The 22,945-nt window shown below is 38.5% G+C and overlaps 1 long non-coding RNA gene across 1 annotated transcript; it reads right to left on the minus strand.

The window, feature by feature from the left end:
• Positions 1–10,967: 10,967 nt before the first annotated feature.
• On the minus strand, positions 10,968–21,383 carry LOC148159857 (uncharacterized). Its single transcript, XR_015762616.1, has 3 exons — positions 15,396–21,383; positions 13,801–13,903; positions 10,968–12,011 (listed from the first exon to the last, which is right to left on the minus strand). It is a non-coding gene; the product is annotated as an uncharacterized LOC148159857 (long non-coding RNA).
• Between the last annotated feature and the right edge of the window lie 1,562 nt (positions 21,384–22,945).

The following is a 22,945-nucleotide window of genomic DNA, read 5'->3' on the forward strand; positions in this document are numbered from 1 at the left end:
CTGCTGTGTAATAAAATTATTTAGTTTTTAGACCCTCTGTTGTTTATTTTTTATAACTTTTGGCTGACATTGATGCTTCTGATACATAAAGTCAATGTAGAAATATAAACCTGTTTGGTGATGTTCACAGTGGAGTAGTAACTAGTTACATTCACTCAGTTACAGTATCTTTTTTGAAAAAATGTATTTAGGAGTATTTTTACTATGCTTTAATTTCTACTTTTACTTGAGTAAAATTTCTGTATTTTCTACCCACTAAACCAAAAACAGAGGGTAGAAATAAACCTGTTTTAACCAAAGATTCACCAGACACAGACACACATCTGCAGTTTTTACTAAAGTTTCATCAGTCTTTTATTTAAAAAAAAACTGATTTGGAAAAAAATATTTTTGTCACTTATATGAATTATTGTCATTTTGGTCCATAAAAAAACAAAATTTCCACTTATCGTAACTTTATATTTTGGTCCATCTGATTATGCAATTTTTTTTTAAATATTAAATGATTGATAATTTGATCAGTTACTCAGTGCTTGAATAAACGTTTTACCAAATACGTTTTTTACTCTTACCTGAGTAATTTCAAGGTTTATTAAGAAGTTTTGCAAAGGTTATCAGTAATTTTTCCCATTCCACGTGTAGTTAAAATATATTTTTAGATTCATTAAAATTTTTTTCTTCCTTTCACACTGATTTTTGTTATTCTTTTACAAGATCAGTTTACACCAATGGTGTTGCAGCTAATCGAACTCCAATAACACAAATAATTAGTGGGTGATTTTAACACATATATTAAAGCAGCCGATAAAATTAAAGGCTGGGGAAAATATTAAAAGTAAAGCAATACGAGACAAAATTTACTAGATTTAGATTTTTTTTCAGAAGTGTTTACAGAAATAACATCAATTTTATCTAGAGATAAAACCAAAGATTAGTGTGTGATTGCAGTGCAAATTGCTGCAGAAAGATACCGTAACTTCCACATTTTCTTTGTGCTGTTCTCTCGTTGGTTGATTTTTTTCTTCTTGTAAACAAATGTAAAATATATTTCTATATAAAAATCACAGTACTCTACTGCCATGCTGTATTGTAATGTACTAAGTGCTGTTCTACAGTTTACGGCTATTGTTTCAATTCCTAATAAGCCTAAATACTAAACTCATGTTGCCATGCTTTACTGCACCCTAGTTGCCTAGCAACCTCCATTCACAAAGTGCCAAATGAGACACAATGAAGTATGAAAACATTGTGGGGGAAAGAGAAACGACAAACCCAGAACTATGTGTGTCATCAGAAAATACTGCAGTTTGTAGAAGGGATCGTTTTTAGCACATAGTTTAGCATCGATATTTAAGTTTTGCCCATTTTATTTTAAATCTACATTTTACTGCAGGATCCTCATGCTCTGTGGGCAGAAGAGCACATTATAATCGCAGCAGCTCAGCCAGTGCATGCTCAGCGTGTAGCGACAGTTTGCTACATGCTCATCCAGGAGGAGGGAAAGTAAGTAATCCATTCAGTCTGCCTGGTTTCCTTGGATAGAAAGATTTTAAACCAATTTAATTAATAAACTGAACTTGACTGCATTTTTTGATAACTAAGATCAATTTGGAATGAATGTACTGGACTTTTAATCTGTCTGCATGATTAGGTTGAATTATTTAAAGACTACAACAGGCATAAAACATATGTATTTATATTTAGCTGACAGAGCACTAAAGTGGGGATTCCCTTGCATGTTTAACCGCAGATAAAAACACTTTGTATTATTTATTGAATGATGTGGCATCATAAAGGAAACTTAACTTTGTTGAGATGCCAACAAAATGGCAATTTAGGAATAACTTTTATTGTTGTTATTCATGAAAACCCAGAGCACCTGGGGATGCATTTGTTTGCAAATGTCTGGCTCTGAATTTAATTAAAATGTTCTAGTCACTCCCATCACCCTGCAAACAGACTTAACAGGCGGCTTCTACTCTGGATTATCCAGGTTAAGAACTCATCAAGGACTTTATGAACAAACGGGAAGCAAATAGTGACATCTATCAGTCTGGCATGAAACTCAGAGCGTTTTGGTGAAAGGAGAATCGTTCTGACGGTCAAACATGTTGGGGATCGTGTGACGTACGGAGCTGCTTTGTTGCTTCGGGATCTGAATAACTTTCTGTAAGTTATGAATTGTGCAGCTATCAGATCATCTCCTTATGTTTCACAAGCTGCGTTTTCGTTGACCAGCTAATTGCGCGATTTGACATTTTGAAAATAAATTTGCTTAATGGAAACACAGCAGTTTGTTCTTGTTCTTTGATAGAAGGTTTTGGTGCTAGGATGATGTGTTGTTGTTGCTTTTTTTGTATCAAAATTGGTTTATTTCACCAAACTGCAGTGAAAACACTTGTTTGCATCACACTAGTCACAAGACCAACAACTGGATGTTGCCACTGGCATAAAACACAAAGAAGAAGAAGACAGGAAGTAGTTGGAGGAACATGTTTTTTAAAGACTTACCATGTGAACAAACGTATTCGCATGTTATTTTAACACATGAACAGAAACACAGCAACTGTGTTTTTTCAACATTAATGACAGTTTTGCACACATTTATAAAACACAACTACTAAGTCCTCCTCTAAACTAAAAAAAAACAAAAAAAAAAACAAATAAGCCAAGGCCGAAAGTCTTGGAGTGGCTTTGTTAAAGTCTGAACCTCAATCAGCATGAAATACTGTGACATAACCTTAAACCGCATTTTAAGCTTCAAAATACATGAACCAAGTGAACCAAAACTACTGCACTACAATGTAAAGCTTTTGTTTGTCTAAACCTCATATTTTCTTCTGATTTTTACTGTACAATATCCCTGAGAAATAAACCAATACATCATAATTAAATTAATATGGGACAGAAAAAAGCAGAAAACATAAATCTTTATTATTCCATATATGCATGCGCATATTCATTTTAGGTTGCATCTTACTTCCAGCACACAAATTTGATTTACAGCACACTTACATTCTCCTAACTACCTTACGAAGAGTCAGCGTTCTTTTTGGAGGTGGATGTGAAAATGAACAAAAATCAGAGAGCATACTTGCCATGTCAGTTTTTTAAAATGCAAACTCTCTTCTTTTCTGCACATCCTGTCCTCTAAATGGCTGGAATCTGACCTTCTTTTATTTTTTTTTTATTTCTAAAATCTCCTCCGATCCTCCAGTTCCTCTTTTGTTTTTTGCAGAGTTTAGCTGCCAAGCGATGTTTGGCTGCAGGTCCTCTTACTGCCTGAGACTGTATTTGTTGCTTGGCAACATTAACTTAGGGATGATTTCAACACAAAGCAACTGTTAAGGCTTCAGTGATTTAATGACACAACTCTTTTTCTTGGCTTTGCAGCAAGCTGTCAACTCTCAGCATGACATCCTGCTACCTGCAGGGTCTCATCTCATACTCTTATTGTCTCTCTGGGAATCAATGGTGTGTGGCTGTGTGTGTGTAGCTGAGTTAAAGATCCTTTTCTTTTCCTAAGCTGCATGTGAATCGAGTTGTAATGATAATTCGCCCCAACAATTATGATACAGGTGCCCAGATTCTGAATATCCTGCTGTTTTTTAAATGGAAAACTTTTTATTAATTACTAGAAATTTGCGTTCTCCTGAGTCTAACTGGATGGGATGGAGTTAAATTAAAATTATTTGTTTTTAAGTTGAATTAATCTGGTTTTTCTCTCTTGTACCTTAAAAAAATGCATTATCTTAACAGGAAAAAATCAGTACTGAGCTCAGCTGAACTAGTGTGATATTATGTAGGGTTGTACAATTTAATAATGTTGCTGAACTCTGATCCAGAACTGCACAGCATTCTGGAAGATGTAGGCAGAGGAAAGGCTTAGAGCTAGCTAAGTAAGGCTGGTGGAATTTCTTTGGTTACCTAGCAACTCACTTATTCTTTGGTTACCTAGCAACTCACTTATTCTTTGGTTACCTAGCAACAACCTGTTGACTTGCGCAGCAGCAGTTTAAGGTTCTGCCACCAATCCTCAAAACTGCTAAAAAATAAACAACAGCCTGGAAAGAAAACAGGAAAGGTCACATTACCAGTTAGGTAGTATTTCAGATATGTAAGAAAAAAACAAAAAAAAAACTAATCAATAGTTATTGATTAGTTATTTAATTTAATGATCAATTTCCCTTTGGGATCAATAAAGTATTTTTGAATTTAAATATGAAGTTTGTATTGTGATAATTTTTTTCAACCAAGTCTGATATTAGGCCATAACCAAATCAAAGGTCACCCTGGACAGGTCGCCAGTTTGTCACAGGGCAACACAGAGACAGACAGGACAAAGAACCTGCACACACACACTCCTAAGGAGAATCTATACTGACCAGTTTACCTAACAGTCGTGTTTTTGGACTGTGGGAGGTACCAGGAGAGAACCCACCATGCACAGGGAGAACATGCAAACTCCATGCAGACAGAACCTGGGCCGGGAATCAAACCCAGAACCTTCTTTCTGCAAGGCAACAGGGCTAAAATAACATAAAAAAGCAAACAGAAACATAACATTTAAAATGCTGAAAATCTGTATATCTAAAGTGAGTTTGGCTGATTTTACAGAAAAATCTGCCAAACGGCTTTAACGCATGCAAATCTGGAGTCATAGATGTAACCCAGAGTGATCCAAATTGACACATTTCCAGGATGTGAAACTCATGACATGGCGCATTAAAGCTATACATTATGATTTTTTCCTATTTATAGCCTTAGAGAAAATCTGAGCAAAACGGTACGCTTTTCAGATACAAAAGGATATAACATATGGAGGAAGTTGCAGTTTGTTGCCTGAAATAGCTATACTCTCCAGAAATGCACAGCCTTCAGCTCAGCTCCCTCTAAACCTAATCTGCCTAAAATAGGTGGGAAAAATCAGCTGAATCCAAACAGACAGAAATAGGATTTGTGGGCAAAACTTGGCCCTTATAAAGGGATTCAGCTCAACAATGTGTTACAAATTGAGTAAAGTGAGAAATATTTTGCAGCATGTTCTCTGTTTCTTTTTAAAAGGCTTCTGAAAACCTTTCAAGCAAATCTGAATTACTGAAAATCCTCTTCAAATGCTTTAAAATAACTTTTATTTATCCCAAAAAGGGCAATTTAGTTTGCAGCTCTCTGGTCAGCACAACAAAAAAGAAAATACAAACATTCTTATGCAGCGATTTGTTACTGATTTGTTGACTGAATGTGATTTAAGGGCAATAATTCACCTGTCAGGCGATGATATAAACAAATAAAGCAACTACTTGAGTTCTGGCACAAAACTTTATTCTGGCTCTGGTGTAGCATCTAATTAAACATGGAAATTTCCTTCCATTTAAAACTGGTCCTATAGAAACCATCACCGGATTGAACATCACAGAGAGTCAGGCAAACGTGGTCAAAGTGAATTTACATTTTTTAACAGTCAGCTTGTCAGATTGGAGGCAATAATATAAAAGAATAATCTGAAAAAGTTACAGTTAATATAATAAAAGAATAGTGCAATACAAATACAGTCCCATCAACTTTTCTTCATTTTATTAGATTTTGTCCAGAAATGTTTGTGTATTTATTAGATTCTTTGTCTTTTAGCATCATAAAATCTTTTACAGTTGACTGTTAGTTTCTGATAATGTGTCACATAAAATATTAATAATATGCACTGAAATTAGGTTGCAGTGTGACCAAATGTGAAAACTTTCAAGACAAATGAATACTCTTCCATAATGAAACGTTATAAAGTTCTTATCTATTTTGCTTAAAACTTGTATTTAAAGAAGAACAATAAATGACAGTAATTTCACATACAATATTCTTAGAAAAAGTTAATCAGTCATCTGTTTTATAGTGCAAGTATTATAGAAGATATACTTTTGGTGTCACAAATGTCATAACATAAACACAGATTACAAAAATTTGATTATAAAAATACAGGGAAGAGTTGATAAAAAGCAGATTTTAAGCATAGAAATTGCCAACTTTGGTATTTTTGCTAAATATTTCTTTTATTTCAGTATTAATGAAAGAGACACATAAAACAACAACACATTCCATTGTTTTGCATAAATACATACTGGTACGTTACATGTCCATCTTAGCTAGCAGATAACAGCTACATAAGCTAAACTAATTTTGCTAATTCAGCTGACAGTATTACAGTAAATATCGCTGATATTTATCTTAGTATTACACAGAGATGCATTACTCAAAAATGGTAATGCAGTAATCGTATTGTACTTATACTGCTTATAAGTTAGGAACGAGGTGAGATCCAGTCCTAAGCATGTGGTTTTATTGTTGTCATGGCAACTCCATAGAAACGGCCTGCCAAGATGGCTGTCAGTTATAAGGTTCAAGGAAATGTGATGTCACATAAGAACTATGTATTAGTAAATACATACAAATACATGCAATTATGTGTATTTATAATTTTTATTAGTATAAATTATGTATTTATAAATACATACAATCATATCAAACCACATTGAAAAGATAATAAGTTGAAACTGATCTTTTACAAGCCTCGCTGCTGGAGCAAACCAGAACAAACCTCTACAATAATGAACCATTTTGGATTAATCTGAAGGACATTTCAACCCTGGAAGTGATTATGTTCAAGTTAATCTGATAAACGTCCAAGTGAAGAGACATGTAGCAAGCCCTGGAGACAGAGAGAGAAAGATGACTTGCAGTGACAGGCTGGCCAGCTTCCTGTTTACTCGCAGACTGTGGTCAAACTCAGTCAATCTGGGAGAATCCCAGTGCTGCCATCTGGGCCTGACTGGAGCTTCAACCAGGCACATCCAACTGGCACAGAGAAGGATAATGTGTCACTGTTACAGTAGAAGGAGGCAGAGCTGCAGAGTCAGGGGTTAGCTTAACACGTAGCAAGAGCTTTAAAACTGCAGATTTACATTTCAAATTTTACCAAAATAAATCCATACAAATCACTTTTCCCTGAGCGCTTTCTGCGTTTATCAATTATTATAGTACTAAATGATTACCATTTGGTTGTGTTCAGTGTTTTCTACTGCAGTAGCCCTTTATTAGTCACATTTACTGCCCGAATGTAAGGTGCACTTTTTATTTTCTTTATTTTTCAGAAAAAAAACAATTAAAACATAACTACTGCCTTCTGATGTGATTGTCTTAGGCTTTATACCTACATTAAGTAGTATTATGTAGTAGTGTTTTTACATAAACACGAACGATAATACATTATTTATTGCTGTTCTCTTTTTTTCCCCTTTTTCTATATGAAATACGTTTTTATTTTCCACAATATTATAGACCTTGAAGTTTATCAAAAATTGGTTTATTTATTCTTCAAATTCATTTTTAGTCAAAAACTTATGTCTCCCAACATTTATTGGTATACAAGTTATGTTATTAATCAATCAATCAATCAATCAATCAATCAATCAATCAATCAATCAATCAATCAATCAAAGTTTATTTGTATAGCAGTTCTTTAGTGCTTTACATCATAAAAACAAAAATAAACCATAAAAACAACATACACTCACAAATTGAGAAACCAGTAAGGAACATCACATTTTGTTCTGGCAGTTGGTGGTTACCGTAGCAACCGGTTACTGTCAGCTCCGCCCCCTTTTCCGTAACTCTGGATCTGCTCCGTGTTTTCTCCGCAAGTACTATATTTTAACATGTATTTTAGACTATTTTGGCAACATGCAGGGTTTATTGTGTAGTTTTCCATGTTTTGTATATATTTCTAACTGTTATAAATAATGTGCATTTTAGCACATTATTTATAACAGCTAACAGCTGCTGTTAGCTGTTTGTTGGGAACCATTGCTCTGTAGTTTTAGGGTTATTTACTGTATTTCATTTAATGTATGTATAAGTAGATTTTCTCTCTTGTTTGAATAAATACAGAGAAAATGAGTTTGTCTTTTGTGTCTTTTTGGACTTGAAGGGTTATAGAGCCTTTATTTGTTTAAGGAAACAAATAAACACTATAATGACTTATAACTGGAAAAAAATAAGGATTAATCTTTAATATATTTCTGAATTTCTAAGATCTTATTGGATACGCTGATATGTGGAAACTATAAACTGGAGCGGTGCTGCGGGGATCTTGTATTGTGCTTTAACAGGGACAAAATTAAGATAACAGAACCACCTGGAGGCTATGCTTTAGTGAAAACTGGCTATTGAGCAAACCATTGGTGTGCCAGTACCCGACTGGCAGCTCCACCAGTTGCAGCAGCCCACACAACTTAACTGAAAAGCCTGTTTCCTTATAGTTTAACCAGCCGCCCCTGAATCTGGAGTGCACCCATATTCAACTGTTTATTTTTTACATCCATTTTTAACGCTGAAAGCTTGACAATATATAATTACACATAATTTAAAACCATTTTTAAGGGTTTTAAAATCTTTTGAGACTGCTATTACATAGGGAAAATTTTAGTATTTGGTACAAGAAAATAATGTATTTTCTTGGGATTGTCACTGACAATAAAACACAAAATAGTGCATCTATAAAGAAGAATGACATGTAATTAAAAAGTTTCTACAATTGACAAAATTAAAAGTGTGGCATTCAACCTCTTTTAACTGAAATAGGGCTGAAATGATTATGGATGAATCTGTGATGAATCGATTACTGAAATAATCATCAACTAATTTAGTTTTCAATTAAATTAAGTATACACACTCACAAAAGGATTATTCACTGAACAATAAACAAGATATTCATGGGAGTAATTTGTAATTTGCATTTAATTAAGAAAAAAGCTGAATTTTAACTTTAATCTCAGATCAAAAGTCAGAATTTTGAGAAAAAAGTTGGATTTTCTTTTCAGAGGCTCTAATCTTTTTTTTTTTTTTTTTTTACTTTACTTCAAACAAATAGCATTAACATATATAATGGATCTTCAGTGGCAAATATCACAATATTATAATAAAAATAAAGAATAACCACAGACATTGACAATGTTGATGTTAGGGTCTTACAATCTTCAAAGTAGAATAAATAAAGTAAAAACAAAAGTTGAATAAACATAAACTGGTCAAATAAAACAATGTGTACATTTTCACCTGTACTATTTTCTTAACAAAACGTGTCAAAAATACATTCAAATACATATAATAAATGGTCTGTTACAGCAAAAGAAAAACAAAATAAAAAATATAACAGAGGCTCTGCAACATATGCGGCAGGTTTAAATCTGCCATAATCTCATCAGTTAAAAACAAACAAATAAAAATGGTAAGCTTCTCAAACAAAAACAAAAAACATGGCAACTGCCTTTTGATTGAACTTCGACTCATAATTGTTATACCTGCCCGTATTGTGACCGGCTACTTCCTCTCTTTCTGTTCTTTTGTCTCACGTAAAGTCAAAACCAGCGAACAATTAAAGAGCACAAACTTGTGCGCAAGCGCAAAACGCACGTACTCGCGAGTCCTGGTTCCGTCTTCAGCCATCTCTTCGCAATGCCTCGCTCTCTTCTCCCTCTCCTCTCTGCACGGAGGACAGATGGGAGGAGACGCTTCTGCTGAACGTGTTGGGTCTGTTTTTTATTCCTGCAGCGGAGAAAACGCCTCTGCTCTCCGGTCGGTCACGGGTCCGATCATTCACATCCTCACGCCGCAGGTCTCTCTCTTTCTGCGGGGTGTGCCCGCATCTTTCTTCTTGCTCTTCCTCTCTTTTGGACCGAGGACATCTAGTAACTAACTGGAGGCACCGCGCTGTCTTTGTGTGAAAGCTGCTGAAGTGGATTTAAATCTTCCTAAAAATGAGCGTGGGACCAGATGCGCTCGTCTCATCCGTTCTCTGGCCGCTGCTTGCGCGGGTACCTGTCCCGGTTTTGGACCGGTTCGACTGATCCGCGTTCGATGCTGCAGAATCCACAGGGACCAGTAAATAAAGAGATTTTCCCAAGAACCGGATTCACCAGCAGCATCCTGCCAGATGGATAACTACTCCGCGTTACCACGTAAGGCACCAACAGAGTGACACAAACCTGCTGCAGTATTTCTCATTCAGCCTGTTAGCGCTGGGGATCCCTGAATGGATCATCTGATTAGTGAGACAGATTATCATTTCCCCAATGTCTCATCGCGATTGTAGTTAAAAAAATATTATACCACAAGTTTAATTCTGGATTTGAATCCATTAGAAAATATTAGGAAGGAATAGAAGACATGTTTTTTAATTTGGGTCATAAAATACAATGTAATAGTGAAGGTGAAAAATTGGTAAAATAAATGAGCATTTTTAGTAAATTAGCTCAATAAAATAGCCTAAAAGTGATACTTTTTCTTCATTATATGTTCATATTTTAAATATCTATCTATCTATCTATCTATCTATCTATCTATCTATCTATCTATCTATCTATCTATCTATCTATCTATCTATCTATCTATCTATCTATCATATGATGCAGTGTTGTATACTTTGAGATGTAACTGTTCTGCCATCATGGAATCATCGTTTCAAACATTATGTCTCTTTCTCTCTGTGTGTGTCACACACACACACAGACACACACACACACACACACACATACTTGTATTAGGTGAAACGTGAGGACCATTTTTAGCGAGTGACTAGGTGGTTACGCGTGGGGACTCAACTTTCTAAATGAGCTAAAGACTCCATTTTAGGTTTGGATTTTTTTTAGGGACATTGGAACATGAAATATCATCTTTAACATAAAAATTTATAAAGTTTAGAAAATCAAAAATCTGTCAGGTTTTGGGTGCACGTGGGGACTTGTCCTTCACCAACTACCACCAGGTGGCACTGTGTAATTTTTGTGAACACAGTTTGTTAAATATGAGCAATCCTAGTTGTTTTAAGTCAATAAACTGCATTATATTAGATTTGTTTTTGTTTAATGATATTTTAAGTTCCTGGTAACCTGCTTAAAGCCAACCATCAATATTGGACTGCATTTTCAGGTTGTATGTGAACCATTTTATTACACAATTTCCAGATATACGTAGTACAATTCAACATGGATATACATATATGAAATGGATTCATTGATTTGCATCCATAAACATTAACATACAAACTTCCTCTTCTATGAAAGTATGCATACATACTTGGATTACAAAACTTGACTACAGCTGTCTCAGAACTTCAAAACTGGCAGAAACTCCAAACAGATCCGGGGTGGTAATGGCACTAACAAATGATCAGGTTCTTTAACAGTACCAAAAAAGTCAACGCTTACCTTCTTTTGAAAGTCTCTCGTTTTAACGCATCTATGCGATTTTTCACATAGAATTTAACCCCTTGCCATGTCCTGTCCTTGAGGGCCACTGGCGAGGTTTCAATGCACTTCATACAGTCATGGCCAAAAGTTTTGAGAATGATTCAAATGTTAATTTTTACAAAGTCTACTGCTTCAGTTTTTATAATGGCAATTTGCATGTACTCCAGAATGTTATAAAGAGTGATCAGCTTAACAGCAATATTTGATTTTGGGTCCATGGCCTGGAAACTCCCCAGATCTTAATCCCATTGAAAACTTGTGGTCAATCATCAAGAGACGGGTGGACAAACAAAAACCTAGCAATTCTGACAAAATGCAAGCATTGATTGTGCAAGAATGGACTGCTATCAGTCAGAATTTAGTCCAGAAGTTGATTGAGAGCATGCCAGGGAGAATTGCAGAGGTTCTGAAGAAGAGGGGTCAACACTGCAAATACTGACTTGCTGCATTAACTCATTCTGTCAGTAAAAGCTTTTGTTACTCATAATATGATTGCAATTGTATTTCTGTATGTGATGAAAACATCTGACACATGAAATCCAGAGGGCAGCAGTTCATGTGAAAATATAATATTTGTGTCATTCTCAAAACTTTTGGCCATGACTGTACACTGGGCTTTCTCAGGAACCTTTCCAGATTCAATACAGTCCATGAGCGTTTTCTCCACCGCCTGAATTTCTTCTTGGCTCCACTTGAGTCTCTTCTTTTGTGGTGGGCCTGAAAAATAATTAGGGGCACATAAGTGTTCTTCAATGAAAAAAGGTTTCAGTCTGTGTGACAGGGCAAGTTATAAAGCTATCACAAAAACATTTTTTAATCACAGCTGTAGTAAAGTATTTAATATTAAAGGGTCAGTTGTCAGCTGTAATAGTTGCCACTGATGAAGCTGACAACTAGTAATGAGTGAAAACATTAATCTCACCAGTCCTTAAAAAAGCATCAGCAGGTACCCTGCCAGCATGCCTAGGTGGGCCCCATGTGGGGGAAAGGAGGGCTGATATATGGGTCCCATATGGGTTTGTCTGCGGGTTCCACAATGGACCCACATGGGTTTGCCCATGTAGGGCCCATGTAGGGCCACAGCCCACATGGGCCCTACATGCCCTATATGGTGGGGGCCCACATGGGTTTGCCCATGTATGGCCCATGTGGGCTGTGGCCCTACATGGGCCCTACATGGGCAAACCCATGCCGGGCCATTGTGGAAACCGCGGACAAACCCACATGGTCTGCCCTCCTTTTCCCCACATGGGGCCCACCTAGGCATGCTGGCAGAGATGTGAATTATGGCATAAAAACAGAATCCGACGCTGAACAGTGAAAAATGAACACATGATGTGAAACATGATGATTAGGCAGCGCAGCAGGTGATGAGTGAAGATTACTGAGCATCAATAAATGATAAAATAAATCTAGAAACAGAAAAGAAACTAAAGTGGACATAGCAATAAACCAAGAGAGGACAATACTAATCAAAGGAAACTAAATGGAAATTAATGAAGAACAAAATGCAAGAATAAACTAAGAAACTAAAGTAAATACAGAGGAATAAACTGGTATGGCAAGACCTTTCGATCAATAATTAATACATAGGATGTATGGCAAGAATAAACACACTATTTCCAGATAAAAGGTAAAATAATATTGTTGAAGTGCCATGGGTTTGCTGAGACCATATCTAATATTGAGAATAAATATATCTTACAGACCATAACAGTAAATAACTTATCACTTATTTATGTTTTTAATTATATTTGATATATTTATTTCTTCAATATTATTTTCATGTCAGTGTTAATGTCATGGTGGTGTTCAGTGACTCCATGACACTTTCAGTTTGACTCATTAGGATTTGATGAAGAACCAGATTTGTTCTTTGTAATTTCTGTTCAGTAAAACTATTAATCTATAATCAATAGACAGGTCTATATAAAGAAATAATCCATATTTCTGTCTCATATTTGTGTGGCATTAAAAGGAACTTTTGTTTTTCCACTAAAAGCTCTGGTTTGCACAGTAAATGCCATTTGGGTGAAATTTTATGGATGATGCTCTGATGTCCCATTCTCCTGAAGGCAGCACAGAGCTGCACCACAAGAAACTGACAAACATTGAACAGAAGAAGAGTTATGATTAATGTAGTTACAGTTCTATCCATGTTTTAATGCTGCAGAGTTCAGTTGGTTTGCAAATAGTCCAAAGTTTAAACTGGCATGTTGTTCATCTTTTATCTCCTCATTTTGTGGAATATTTAACAACTAGAAAATGGCACAAAATAATAATATTTTTTCCACTCTGATTGGCTGCTGTTAGGCCTACCGATGTTAACCTGAATGTTCATTGCATTTTTCTTAGACGCCTGTGAAAATAATTTCTATTCCCATGACTTTTTGTTCTCTGGGAAATTATTTCTGATGATAAATACAGAAACAAGCATAAAAATCAAAACATCTACAATCATCAGTTAAAAAAAGTGTAATACTATGATATTTATAGATAAACTTACAATCAGTTCTTGTGAGCTCAGGCACGCTCGTGTCCCGTACTTCAGCTGGTGTTGGACCAAGGATGACGGTATCGTCGCTCTCATCGGATGACTGTTTCAACTCCTAAAAATTGACAAGTTAACAGTAAAATGCCTAAATTAGCTGTTACAACTTAATACAGAGCTACAGAGTCAACTTCAACTTCATGAAGGTATTTAGAAATCCCAAATATGTCACATATTAACAGCATCAAAAGTGTACAGGCTCCATCAGATTACACTGGAGATTCTGCATTTCATGGTGCATAATATGAAAACACAGCACTTAACAGAGGGGGTGGGAGGACAAATAAAGCAAAAGCCTTACTTATATATTTAATACTAACCATGAAGTGATCCACCCGGATCTGTCACAAATACACCAAAAGCTAATATTCTGCTGTGTCCAAATTTGACAGTTAAAAATCAGACACCCACACAGGAGTTAGGTACTGACCGCAGCAAATTACATTTGGACTATGATATCCATTTTCACCTAATCTGACCTATTAACTGTAGGTTAAATGACACAAACTATGCACATTGATTTTATACTTCAACATGCAGGGTTTCCCCCAGAAAACTTGCTAAACCCGGTGGTCGGGTGCCCAGGCGGTCCACCGTGTTTTTTGTATTAAAAGATGTTAAGTTGACAATAAAAGTAAAAATATCACTGGGTAATTATGTTATGGGAAAACATCATCATTGAACTGCTATATAAACCCACAACTAGTCTTAAAAACAACTAATCAAAAAATACAATTAAAATGAATATCAATTCTGTCCACTTCTGTTAAATCCAAATTAAGTCAGCAGCTCCATTGGGCCCCCAGAGCTTCAGAGGCCCCATAAATGCTAATATTTTAACACAGACCACCATTTGTTTATTGAGATTATCATTGCTGCTAAATTTGACATAATGGTTTCAGCATACATAAATTAAAAGGCTTTAAATTATTTGACATTTATATGCAAGACAGTGGTTCTTAACCTTTTTTGAGGTACCAAACCCACCAGTTTCATATGCGCATTCACTGAACCCTCCTGCAGTGATAAATAAAATATGATTTCCCCAACTAGAAGAACAACTAAAGGAACAACTAGACTGTTACTAAATAAAATTAGCAAAGCTATAAGAAGTCAATAACAGATGAATGTATAAAGGAAAGCAGTTGAACTGGGTCCTACCAAAACATCTCCCGCTGTCAGAGATGACAAATGTGAGAGTGAGACATATTATCTATCTATTAGAGGTGTGCCGATCGATCGGCCATCGATCATAATCGGCCGATTTCCGTGAAAAAGTGTATGATCGGTGATCGCCGATCACGGTATTGGCACATCTCTATCTAGATTCATACTTAGATACTGGCATATGCTGCCACCCCTGAAAAAATCCCTGCCCTCCTCTTGTCACCCCATAAATATTTTGCTAGATCTGCCCCTGCACACCTCCCTTCTCTTACCTGTGCGGTTATGCACAGGTTACATTAATTTAGCTGAAACAGTTATGCAAAAACAATTTAAAAGTGGGAAAAACACTGTGGGCTAATGCATCTTTCCCTGAGATAATTCACCTTTTAAACTGGAACAGCCGTCACTCCCATCACTGGATCTGCATCTCTGGTTGGGATTTTCCTGGAAAACCCCCCCCCCAAACATTCAATGATTATAAATGTGTCAAAGCCCTGAAATTCATTTTAACAAAGCAGATTCACTCTCTTCCCCTCAACTAAAGTTATGATGCTGAAGTTAGTTTCTAATTCACAGCTCTTCCCCAAATATCCCAACCTTTATTATTCTAAAGAGAATGTAGTCTGGTGTAATGTGCCCTGAAGGCCCCCCTCCCAGCAGAATCAACCTTTACCCACAAGGTATCCATTTACTTCAGCCTCATGTTTTAGATCCTCATGTCTATCGTCTCTCCATTCAAAACACATGCAAAAAAGCAAAAACCCTCTTCAATCACACAAGCAGGGTGACTGAAAATAGTGCATATTTCATTATTTCTGCTTTATGAGGTTTGCAATTTGCTAACTTAGCTTTTTATATTTTGCATTTGAGTCTTTTTTTTGAGCAGTCATATTTTAATATATTTTTTAGGTTATCACTTTTATTTTTATTTTTCTTGTAAGACTGCACATCAATAAATAAAATATAAAACATGCATGTTTCTTATTAGCTGTACTAGGCTAATGTAAGCTAGCCATCCAAGTGAAGCACAATTGAAACAGTTTTTACAGATCAACACGTTTAAACAGCATTTAAAAGTATATCTGACCGAGTGATATAATGGATAAAAACTAGGAGTCCATTAAGATAACTATAATCTTACCATTTTTTTAGATCAATCCTCGTCATACGTCGCTCCTCATTCCTCGGATGTGTTAGCATGAATCCCCTCCTTCGGTGTGCAGTAGTCAAAAAGGAGCGCTTGATTTTTCCTCCGGCACACGCCGGAGTTTCTGCTTGGTTGCAAAAAGCATTGAGCTGAGGTTGACGGCCCAGCCCTGTGTTAATAACTAATGACACCTTAACTTTGGCGTCACAACTTTCCCGCGCCATCAATTAAGTTTTAAAACTATGAAATTAATAAGTTACATTTTATTATCTCCCACAGTAATGCTTCAGGAGACAAAATTATTCTTTGTAATGGAAATTTTGTAGGTTCAACACCAGTCAATTCTGCAAAGTTTGAGAGCAAGTTATGGAGGAATGTTGAGGGGGGATGGGCATGGGTGAGGTGGGGACGTCAAATCTCAGGAAGTGTGTGAGATGGCAGCCATTATAGAGAGACTGGGGATAGAGGCTATAGCATATCAGAAAAACAAGATGTGGAAAAATAAATATATAAATTAGGAAAGTTGAAAGAAAGTGACTGAAGAAATGTGAGCCAGTCAACCTGTTTGATTAGCATACTGATTTTGTTATTTTCCCACCGTTCTTTATCTTCAACCAAGCATGTTGAGGGGGATGGGCATGGGTGAGGTGGGGACGTCAAATCTCAGGAAGTGTGTGAGATGGCAGCCATTACAGAGAGACTGGGGATAGAGGCTATAGCATATCAGAAAAACAGGATGTGGAAAAATAAATATATAAATTAGGAAAGTTGAAAGAAAGTGAAGAAATGTGAGGTGGTCAACCTGTTTGATTAGCATACTGATTGTTTTTATTCTCCAACCATTCTTTATCTTCAACCAAGCATGTTGAGGGGGGATGGGCATGGGTGAGATGGGGACGTCAAATCTCAGGAAGTGTGTGAGATGGCAGCCATTACAGAGAAACTGGGTAGATGGCTATAGTACATAAGAAAAACTATATGAGGAAATGTGAGCCAGTCAACCTGCTTGAGTTGCATGCGGATTCTTTATTTCTCTTCTCCCACCATTCTTTATTGTCAACCAAGCATTTTCCTTAAAAAGTTCAAACATGCTATACTTTATAGTTCAGCATGTTTCCCTCCAGGCCATGGAGGGAATGTTGAGGGGGGATGGGCATGGGTGAGGTGGGGACGTCAAATTTCAGGATGTGTGTGAGATGGCAGCCATTACAGAGAAATTGGGTGGAGGCCTATTGTAGATAAGGAAAACTATATGTGGATGAATATGTGGATAAGATTACTATTATACTATTATATTATTATACTACTATATATTACTATTATTATACTACATGTGGATAAATATGTGGATAAGATTTTTATTTCTGTTAAATTTTGTATGGGCAAGTCACTTAAAATGATGGACAACACTGCTCTTTGTTTTATGCTTTACATAAAACAAAGAGCAAATAAAGGATTGTGTTCAGCAGAAAGCTTCTGCACTTAATGCACCTAATACCGTCATTTCTACTAAGCAGGCCTAAACATGACCTGTTTGACTTGACTAATGAACATGGAGTGAAATACTTTCTCTTTAGGAATTATTCAATTAGTTTTAATTCAATTTCCAGACATAGAACTGCTATGTTTACCATTTTATTAAGATTCCTGTTTCTTTCAGTCATACCATTCCCCTAGCACACAATGGGATAGAACAGTACCCCATTCCTAGAACTGTTTGATAGAACGTCAGACTTGTCGCATGAAGAATCAGAATCACTTTTATTGCTATTGCTAGTATACAGGGTCATGTGTTAGGAAATTGCTTTGATATATTGATGCAAAATATGACTAAAAAGTAAAAATATGTATGCATGTGCAGAATAGCAGGTAGATAAAGTGGCAGTGTTATGCAACATTCAATTATCTATTGTTAACAGTCTAATGGCTGAGGTAAAGAAGCTGTTCTTGAGAAGTGTTAGTCGCAATCCAACCTGCACGACCTACATCCCTGAAGTACAGGTCATGTAAATGTTGGAGGTTGCACCCAATCACCTTTTCATCAGTATGCATGATGTGTTGTAATCTAGGTTTGTCCTTGGTTGTGGTTCCATTGTACCCAGTGACAGAGGTGGTGAGGACGGACTTGATGATGTCTGTGTTAAACTGCACCAACACTCAATTGGCAGTTTGAGTTCTCTCAGCTGCCATAGCTAGAACAACTTGTTCTGGGCCTTTATGATAAAGGAGCTGATGGTTGGCTCCCACTTGAAGTCCTGGATGATGGTAATGTCCAGGAAGCAGAATGAGTCCAAATTGGAGATAGAAAGGACTCTGAGAGGGGATGATGGGTCTGTGACTTTCCTAAGTCTATCATTAACTCCACTGTCTTCTGGGTATTGAGCTTGAAGTAGCTGCACCAAGCCACCACCTCTAGTGTGACCCTTTTTTATTTTAGTTTCCAACTCCTTTATCCATGGAGGGTATTCTCTCTGTGTTATGGCCACTCTTCCATCACAAAGGTCCAGAAAACAAAAATGCCAGAGTAGTCCTTCAGGAGAAGGTTTTTGACTCACTCAAAAACAATAAAAAGCACTCACGGAGACTTTTCCTGTGTCAAAGGAGTTTCTTTTACTTATAAAAATAACAAAAAATAATCTCCGAGTTGACTTCAAATAAAACGTTAATTTGCGGTACAAAAACTGTTTCACTCCTCACTCCTTCACCCAACAATCAGATCAGCCCCAACAGCTGCTTCTGCCTGTTAATCACTGCAGGAGGAGGGTCTAAGCAAAACAAATAAATACATACATACATAAATAAATAAATATACAACAATAGAGGTACAATACAACTGGAGGTGGGGCACAATGGCGAGCGCCTGGTGGCCGGGCTTTTACCCACGGAGCCCGGCCGGGCTCAGCCCGAAGAGGAGACGTGGGTCCCCCTTCCAATGGGCTCACCACCTGTCGGAGGGGCCAAAGGGGTCGGGTACAATGTGTAATGGGCGGCGGCCGAAGGAGGGGACCCTGGCGGTCTGATCCTCGGCTGCAGAAGCTGGCTCTTGGGACATGGAACGTCACCTCTCTGGTGGGGAAGGAACAGGCGCCAGTGTGCGAGGCTGAGAGGTTCTGGGTAGAACCTCTCAGCTTGAAATAGCTGAGAGGTTACTCTCAGCTACTTCAATCTGAGGTTACTTCAAGCTGAGAAATAGTCGGCTAGAAATAGTCGGCCTCGCCTCGACGCATGGCTCTGGTTCTGGAATCAGTGTCCTTGAGAGGGGCTGGACGTACTTCCACTCTGGAGTTGCCCACGGTGAGAGGCGCCGGGCAGGAGTGGGCATACTTGTTCACCGGGTTTACCCCGGTGAACGAAAGGGTAGCCTCCTTCCGCCTATGGGTGGGGGTAAGGGTTCTGACTGTTGTATGTGCTTATGGGCCGAACAACAGTTCAGATTACCCACCCCTCTTGGAGTCCTTAGAGGGGGTACTGACCTGGAGGGGCGTGGTTGGGAGGAACGGCCCCCCCAATCTGAACTTGAGTGGTGTTCTGTTATTGGACTTCTGTGCTCATCACGGATTGTCCATCATGAACACCATGATGGACATAAGGGTGTCCATATGTGCACTTGGCACCAGGACACCCTAGGCCGCAGGTTGGATGATCGATTTTGTCGTCGTTTCATCGGATCTGCGGCCGTATGTCTTGGACACTCGGGTGAAGAGAGGTGCGGAGCTGTCCACTGACCACTACCTGGTGGTGAGTTGGCTCCGGTGGTGGGGGAGGAAGCCGGTCAGATCTGGCAGGCCCAAACGTATAGTGAGGGTCTGCTGGGAACGTCTGGCGGAGTCCCCTGTGAGACGGAGCTTTAACTCTCATCTCTGGCAGAACTTCGAACACGTTCCGGGGGAGGTAGGGGACATTGAGTCTGAGTGGACCATGTTCCGTGCCTCAATTGCCGAGGCGGCTTATCGGAGCTGTGGCCGCAAAGGTTGTTGGTGCCTGTCGCAGCGGCAACCCTCGAACCCGTTGGTGGACGCCTTCGGTGAGCGATGCTGTCAAGGAGTCCTATCGGGCCTTTTTGGCCTGTGGGACTCCAGAAGCAGCTGATGGGTACTGGCGGGTGAAGCGGCATGTGGCTCAGGTGGTCGCTGAGGCAAAAACTTGGGCATGGGAGGAGTTTGGAGAGGCCATGGAGAAAGACTTCCGTACGGCTTCGAGGCGATTCTGGTCCACCATCCGGCGTCTCAGGAGGGGGAAGCAGTGCAGCACCAACACTGTTTATAGTGGGGGCGGTGTGCTGCTGACCCCGTCCCCTCAACTCGGGACGTTGTGGGCCGTTGGGCGGAATACTTCGAAGACCTCCTCAATCCCACCAACATGCCTTCTGTTGAGGAAGCTGAGCCTGGGGACTCTGGGTCGGGCTCTCCAATCTCTGGGGACAAGGTCGCCGAGGTGGTCAAAAAGCTCCTCGGTGGCAGGGCCCCGGGGGTGGATGAGATCCGCCCGGAGTTCCTTAAGGCTCTGGATGTTGTAGGGTTGTGTTGGCTCACGCGTCTCTGCAATATCGCATGGACATCGGGGGCAGTTCCCCTGGATTGGCAGACTGGGGTGGTGGTCCCCCTGTTCAAAAAGGGGGACTGGAGGGTGTGCTCCAATTACAGAGGGGTCACACTCTTAAGCCTCCCTGGTAAGGTCTATTCAGGGGTTCTGGAGAGGAGGGTCCGTCGGATAGTCGAACCACGGATTCAGGAAGAGCAGTGTGGTTTTCGTCCTGGTCGTGGAACACTGGACCAGCTCTACACCCTCAGCAGGGTCCTGGAGGGTTCTCTGTTGCCACTGATCAGAGGCAAACAATCTACATAAGTTACTTTTAATGGTTTTGATAACCTCATCAGAATAATGTTTCTGGTTGTCAGCAGCAGTGATACTGAACCAAAGAGGTGAAATTTTATCCTGTAAACCTTAAGAGGTTTACTAATGTCCCCTTCTGGCCACCACAGAAACCTCAGAAAGTCTCTGTCCTTTTCATCAACATAAACTTGATAAAACATTGCCTCAATGTCTGCCATAACAGTGATTGCTTCTTGGCGAAACCTTAACAGTACCCCAATCAGGGTGTTTGTTAAATCAGGACCTTGGAGATGTTTCTTGTTCAGAGAGGTTCCTTGAAATGAGGATGTGCAGTCAAACACCACCCTCAGTATGTTCTTTCGCTTATGGTAAACGCCATGATGCGGAATGTGCCAGACATGGCCATTCTCCCTAGTGACTTTGGTGCTGCTTGGCTGAAATATGTGGAATTTAGAGCCAAATGAATGGCAATGGCTTGCTATATTGTGTGGGCATGGGGAAGTCACCTTCCAGTGTAAACTTGTTGAGCTTTAAAGCAAGTAAGACCAATTTATCTGGTATCTGCCTCAGTATCATCTTGATTAGATCAAGGGAGTCAGAAATGGAACTTTCAAAGGAAAAAAACAGACTTCTTGTTCTGATAGGGTGTGCATTTATGTCATCATATGACCAAATAGTATCATTTGGCATACCACATGGATCACTCATTGTTTGGTATAAATCAGTCTTTCTTTATAGATTTTCCAAATTTATGGTATGAAGCTCAAAGTTAAGGCCTGGCCATGCCCCTTTAACATCCACAAAAACAAAAACAAAAAATTGATAATCATTACTCCCCAACACCTTAATGCAGTGGTTCTTAACCTTTTTTGAGGTACCAAATCCATCAAATTCATATGCGCACTCGCTGAACCCTTATGTAGTGATAAACAAAATTATTTTTTTCAAAATTCAAGACATAGGGGGTGACCCAATTAGAGTCTATTTGGGTCACCCGAAGATCACTAAGTCTTCTTCAAAGGTAGAGTCTCTGATAACAGTTCTTCAAAATATAGTCAGTGTTTTCAGTTGAGCTGACTGTCCAGGAACGACCCAAGGTATTTAAAATTTGCCACAATTTCAACAGGTTGACCATCGAGAGAAACTGGATCCACTTTAAGGTCTTGTTTAGATCATTTAATTAGCTCTACATTCTTAAGAGAATGAAAAATTAATAATAAATAAAGACTTTGCAGTATTCTGATTTAGTAATGTAATCCTTCTAGTGCAGGCTCCCAATCTGCCTCTGCGCGAAAGAACGCACACCTTTAATATGTCCTCAGACGCAGGCGGAGTGTCAGGGTCAGACATTGTTAATGATCACACAATCCCTTCACTTTCAAATAAGTTCATCCATAAACATCCTTTTTTGTTGCAATTCTTTTCCAAAATCCACAACTTTGCTTTCTGTGGCGATTGATTGTTTCTCTGCAGCGCAGCTGCACTTTCATTCATAAACTCAATCAGCTGATTTTACTCACTGCCCGCTGGCTGCTTTCTTTGTTCTTCTGTGAGTGATCGGCTGGATCCCACAACTTTGCGCTTTTCTTCAAGTCGTCGGTGAAGGTTTTTGTACTTGTTATGGCCACTCTTGCATCACAAAGGTCCAGAAAACAAAAATACCAGAGTAGTCCCTCAGGAGGAGGTTTTCGACTCATTCAAAAACAATAAAAAGCACTTGGGGAGACTTTTCCTGTTTCAAAGGAGTTTCTTTTGCTTATAAAAATAACAAAAAATAATCTCTGAGTTGACTTAAAATAAAACGTTAATTTGCGGTACAAAAACAATTTCACTCCTCACTCCTTCACCCAATAATCAGATCAGCTCCAACAGCTGCTTCTGCCTGTTAATCACTGCAGGAGGCTGACTGAGTAATTATGTTACCACCCCCATGCCACTAGAGGCAGTAGCAAC

Source organism: Poecilia mexicana, unplaced genomic scaffold (assembly GCF_051168715.1).
Source record: "Poecilia mexicana isolate PSO_F unplaced genomic scaffold, ASM5116871v1 scaffold_4, whole genome shotgun sequence".
Lineage (NCBI taxonomy): Eukaryota > Metazoa > Chordata > Actinopteri > Cyprinodontiformes > Poeciliidae > Poecilia > Poecilia mexicana.